This window comes from Oculina patagonica, unplaced genomic scaffold (genome assembly GCF_052425735.1).
Source record: "Oculina patagonica isolate OP01 unplaced genomic scaffold, crgOcupat unplaced1284, whole genome shotgun sequence".
Lineage (NCBI taxonomy): Eukaryota > Metazoa > Cnidaria > Anthozoa > Scleractinia > Oculinidae > Oculina > Oculina patagonica.
The window spans coordinates 1-5,844 of record NW_027557285.1 but is presented as its reverse complement, the minus strand read 5'-3'; the positions used below and the strand labels follow the sequence as shown (position 1 = coordinate 5,844).

Here is a 5,844-nt window from a genome sequence, read left to right as displayed (position 1 = left end):
ACATGTATTGTTTTTTTCTTAAGAACACTTAAGAAGTGTGAAAACCTTTTGGCTGTGCTTCGTGCTTCCCCATACACTGTTTTCTTAAAAAATCCTGCCTTCTTATATAACTTATCAAATATGTACTCAAGCGGGTGCATTTTTTTTCTCTAACAATGCACAAGGAGAAAGTTGTACTGTTTCAGACCTTTAATTTATGAATACTTAGAGTCAGAAGTTTTTAACTGAAATTAGATACTTTGGAAATGAGCATTGTAATTTATATGTTTCCTTTTTGTGATTTTTTTTTGCAGATGGCTATGTCATTGGTCACTATGCCAACAATGCCAGGGACTTTTTGTATCCAGCAGTGCCACCTTATCCAGGCTCTGGACGTGAAGTGACCCTTTTCAAAACATCTCTGTTTAACCCTATTAGAATAACGGTGAGTATATCAGAGTCGATCATAGCTTTGTAAACTATATTTTTTGTGATGTGTTCACACTAAGATCCAACGAACAGAAGCATAAGCAGGCCAGTAAATTGTATTCAGCAAAGGCCCAGCCATTGAGGTTGGTGTTTTACACAGACACCCACTCAGATCTTTTTTTGATGTGTTTGATTCGTGCTTAGAGAAGGGGGTGGATAGCTTCACGAATTACCAGATTTGGACTTAAAAAGCATACAGATAGTGGACTTTTGCAACAAACATTACATTACAGTGGATTGCGGATTTTGGCTTGCGGGTTTGCAGTCTGTTCATGTCAGGAAATTCGGATCGTGGGTACTATACAAAGTTTGGATCGCTTTGGTCGGTCTTTGTCGGTATATATTGGCAGAATTGTTGCAAAACAAGTAATGAAAACGACTTCTTAAAAAAATGACATACAAACAACATCTACCGGTACTGTCCATTGTAGTGAATCTTATACGACGCAAAGTTTTCAAGTAATGCAGATTCAGATTTGAACGTCAAATAGTGGTGGATTAACAGATTTAGCCAAAAAAATAGCACGTATCCTTGTATTTGGAATTCATAATCCTATTCATCCTCCTCCTTGAATATTACTGACAAAAATAACTGATCAGGAAATTGTATTCTGCAGGGCCAGCCATTGAGGTTGGAGTTTTCCACAAAGACAACCATCAAGGAAGTGCCAGACCCATTGGACTATGTATCTTCAGTAAGTCATTTTTAATTTTTTGGTCTGTCCCGGTGATGTCTCTTAAGCGGGTAGCAAAGGGTTTATGCGTGACAAGTCAAAAGGGCAAAAATTAGTCTGTGATGTGTGAAAATAGGGCAAAAATTATACCGTGATGCCTGAAAATAGCTAGAAAAGACACGTAATTTGTGAATTCTGCTGTTTCGAGTATGAAAAATTTCACACAAAAACAACGATTCCAGTAAACATTTAGAGCTGCCAAGGCCAGAAAAGCCAGCTGGGCTTGTTGATGAGCCGGCTTAGTATTTTGTGGGGTACATCTCTGCTGTCCGTTTTTTGTAACCAAAAAATAAAAAAACACTCCCCATCCCATGTTCATTTTCATGCTCACAAGAGAATTAAAGATGCACAAGGCTCATGCCAAAAAGATCTGTTCTGTTGTTGCAGAACATGCACTCGACAGAGGTCCATGTTGTTTAGACCTCTTTTTTCCCTAAAAGTGTATATACACAGAACATTTTCATAACATTTCCTTAAAATTGTCCCCCACACACACAACAACAAAAACATATCTTATAAAAATTCTCAGAATTTCACCCATGTAGTTGTCTCAAGTTATGTAAATGTTGTCTGAATAATCTGATACTTATTTCAGTCACAAATATGAATTGTAAAAGTTAGCGTATAAGAAACTGTTAAAAATGTATGCAAAATTTTTCCAATGTCTTACCGTAAGACATTTTAATGCGTAACTGTAAATCACTTTACATTTATTATCGAGTTGATGGTGAGGGAGTGGCGAAGCGTGGCACATCCATATTTAAACACAAGATTTCTTAATTACTATATCACTGTGGTTTATTAAAGAGCCTTTGACCGGCGACATAACACCAGTTCACACTCCTTTCTGTGATCATCAATCAATTGTGTAAATGGCTGTTTAGAAACTAAATTATCGCACCGTCGCATTGCACCCATAAATCACTTATTTACAAATACAGTTATAAAATTTTCACCTGTAAAATGTCTAGTCATTGTTTACTGACACCTTGATAACCTTGCTGTGTTTATTAACAAAGAACTGATAACAAAGCTAGAAAATCTATGCAGTCCAAATCAATTGCACATGAGTATGCATCTGTTGTGGTTTAATATTCAGGGGATTCATTAAGGGCCAGCTACTGAGTGAATGGACCGGCCATGAACATGACTTTGCTTGGCTATATTATATCTATGTCCAATACACCTAAACTGTGTCAGGTAGACAATGGTGGTGATGTCCTGATCCATACGGATTGGTGAGTCGCCAACATCGTGACGATCCATACAGATCACTGGGTTGTCAAAACTGGTGACGATCCGAGTCGGGTCGTGACGACCCGTCAACACGAGTTAGTAAGATATTCTAGACAGCCATTTCTGACTGCAAAATTCTGCTCGTAAGCATGCTCAAACCACAACTTACAACAAAAACAACAAACACTAAACAAAAGCTGTTTATTCCAGGACTCTGATGTCGATGATCTCCTGACAAACAGCACATTTAGCACCAGCCGCCAAACAATCAGTCCCTCAGCCTATAACCCGTATGTCACGATCCCCCTCTTCATCACGCCGCAAACTAACCAGTACACCTAGACCAGATGATACTCACCCGAATCACAAGAAACCATTTCTTGTGCGTCACAAGGATGAGAATTTGTTGGAAAATCATGACTTTAGTTCTTTTGCTCGTCCAAAGCCCCGGAGGACACTATCCCAAGTCACCCACCAGGAGGCCACGCATCCACCCCACCATCCCGACTCGGGACATCTAGTGTGCAGCCATTACCAGGTATACACTGCATGTGTGATGCACACAATCAACACTCCTTTAAAGATGGGCAAAGACTGCTTTTCTGTCCTGCAAAACTCAATGAAAATAATTAATGATCAATGGATTAAGCAGCACCCCTATTTGGTAGGTGTGGTGGCCTAATGATTAGTGCACTGGACTCCGGATCGAGCGGCCCGGGTTATAGACCCTGGCCACAGCACTCTGCAGCAGGGTTCTTAGGCAAGACACTTTTCTGCCTTGCAGTGTGCCTCTCTCCACCCAGGTGTATAAATAGATACCAGCAAACTAATGCTGGGGGGTAATCCTGCAATGAAATAGCATCCCATCCAGGGTGGAGTTGGTGCCAGCAATACTCGCTAGTTGCTTAATGCCACAGAAACAGGGATAGGCTCAAGCCTAATTTAGTTTTCCTGGCGGGAGCAAATGCCCCCTCTGCCCCCTGCTCCACTTCATTAGTCAGGTGTAACCAAGTTTTCAGTTTGTAGTTTTGGCACTTCAGAGATGACAAGATAAAAAAAAGCTTCTGTTCCAACTAAATGTATATTCTATCACAATGCCTGGAAATACTCAGAAGATTTTCCATCAACCTCGACCACTCGGCACAGAGCTCACAGCCGCTCAGCCACAGCAACGAAGGGTCTCTGTCGCAGTCTTATCGACCATCTAGTCCATCTCGCAGTCTAGGTTATGCACTGGATGACCTTGACGTCTCAACAAATTCCTGGAAAAACTTCAGCGACCCAGTTCTGCGCTTCAAGAGTCGATACTCGCCCAACCTGAGGGCTGCACTTGGAGCATCTGATCGTATCCAACAGCGAGTGGAGAGGGTGATTGATGGAAAGTGTTCCAGGAAGTTTGTGAGTGAAAAAATCAATATATTAACAATTACGCAGGGATGTTGTTAGCTGAAATAGAACTTATAACTGGCTGAAATTTCACATGAAAACAAAGATTTAGGTAAACTTTTAGAGCTGCTAAGGCCAAAAAAGCCAGCCGGGCTTGTTGATAAGCTGGCTTTAGTTAGTGTTTTCTTAGCTACATGTACATCCCTGATTACGGAAGCCTTATTTGCAGCCATTTGGACTTGTCATTCAATGTTCTTCTCCCCCACGGGCATTGGAAGTCAAGCCAAAGAACTACGGCTGCAAAGAAGCCCAAAGGAAGCTAAAGGAGGTTTCCATAAGTCAGAACTGGTCAGTCCTGTGGTTTTGAATGTGAAAATTGCGCCTGTTCTGACTAAATGGAAGGCTGTGCCCCTAACATTTCAGTGCCAAGCTCCAAGTTTTTGTTTTCCAACATCACTATATTTTTTTTTGAAAATGTGATCTGACTAATAAAAAAAAAAATAATATAGTGTTATGATGAACCCTCAATAACTCGAACTCCTTCAAACTCGAACCTTTTTCAAGCCCCTTCCACACTATTTTCTTACTATTCCTACCCCCCAAAATTCAAACAAAACCCCGATAACTCAAACCTTTTTCCTTTTCCTTTCAAGGCTCTAGAAGTTATCAGGATTCAACTGTATTTTGGGTCTATTCCTGTCACCTGTCTGATAATGTAAAGATGTTCTGATGTCACTGGGAATAATTAAATGATCTTTTTGGTCTTATAAGATAATTAGCTGATTAATTATTTTTTTCTTGCAGTCTGAAGACTCAGATAATGAGAGTGTAGATTCTTTGGATGTTCTAAGGTGAGTTCGATCTGATGATTTTTATGACAGTTGTTTTGCATTGAAAATGTCACCCATTTGCAAATTTGTTTAATGTAACGCTGTTCATTCAATACTTTTGTGTAAGGTTCAGAGGCCTAATGGTTAGCATGCTTAACAGGGGCACTCTGTATATTTTTGGGTGGGGGTGTGCTGCTGGGACTCTTAAACCCTTAACCTATACCAGACCATCTTCCCAGCTGATTTTGCCACCCTATACTGGACTTAGATACCAAAAATCCCTACCCTGTCCCAGACTTGGCTTCTTTTAAGGACTGCATCACTATAAATGGAAAACCATCTGTCGACAACGTTGACACAATGATTTAATTTACCTTTAGGAAGCCTTCTCCTCCAAGTTTCTATTCCTATTCTGGACTTAATTGTTCATACCACTGATCAGTTTTTTGGGAGATGATACCTATTCTAGACCAAAACTCTCTGATTTCTATATCCTATCCCAGACTAAACTGCTTGAAAACCCTACCTATCACAGCGGCACATACCTATATAGCTCATATATGGAGTGCCCCCCCCCCCCCTGCCCTTCTAGCCCTGGGCCAATTACATTGCTAATGTGTTCTCAGGTACATTATTCTCTCCACCCAGGTGTATAAATGGGCACCAATGTTTTTAACCTTACCTTACCTTATCCTACCTTACCCTACAATTACCCTACTCCTACCCTACCCCTACCCTACCCTATCCTACCTCACTCATACCTTACCTCACCTTACCCTACCCTACCCTACCCTACCTTACCTTACCTCACCTTACCTTGCTCCTACCCTACCCTACCCTACCCTACCCTACCCTACCTACCTTACCTTACCCTACCCTACCCTACCCTACCTCCTACCCTACCCTACCCTATCCTACCTTACCTTACCCTACCCTACCCTACCCTACCTTACCTTACCTCACCTTACCTTACCTTACCGTACCTTACCCTACCTTACCTTACCTTACCCTACCCTACCCTACCCTACCCTACCCTACCCTACCTTACCTTTACCCTACCTTACCTTACCCTACCCGACCCTACCCCACCTCTACCCTACCCTACCCTACCCTACCTTACCTTACCCTACCTTACCTCACCCTACCCGACCCTACCCTACCCTACCCTACCCTACCCTTACCTTACCTTA

The 5,844-nt window shown here is 41.5% G+C and overlaps 1 pseudogene across 1 annotated transcript; it reads left to right on the top strand.

The window, feature by feature from the left end:
- The first annotated feature begins 293 nt into the window (after nt 1–293).
- LOC144639765 (uncharacterized) lies at nt 294–5,225 on the top strand (annotated as a pseudogene). Its single transcript, XR_013568211.1, has 5 exons — nt 294–424; nt 1,086–1,163; nt 2,649–2,974; nt 3,534–3,836; nt 4,629–5,225. The product of XR_013568211.1 is annotated as an uncharacterized LOC144639765 (transcript).
- Nucleotides 5,226–5,844: the final 619 nt, after the last annotated feature.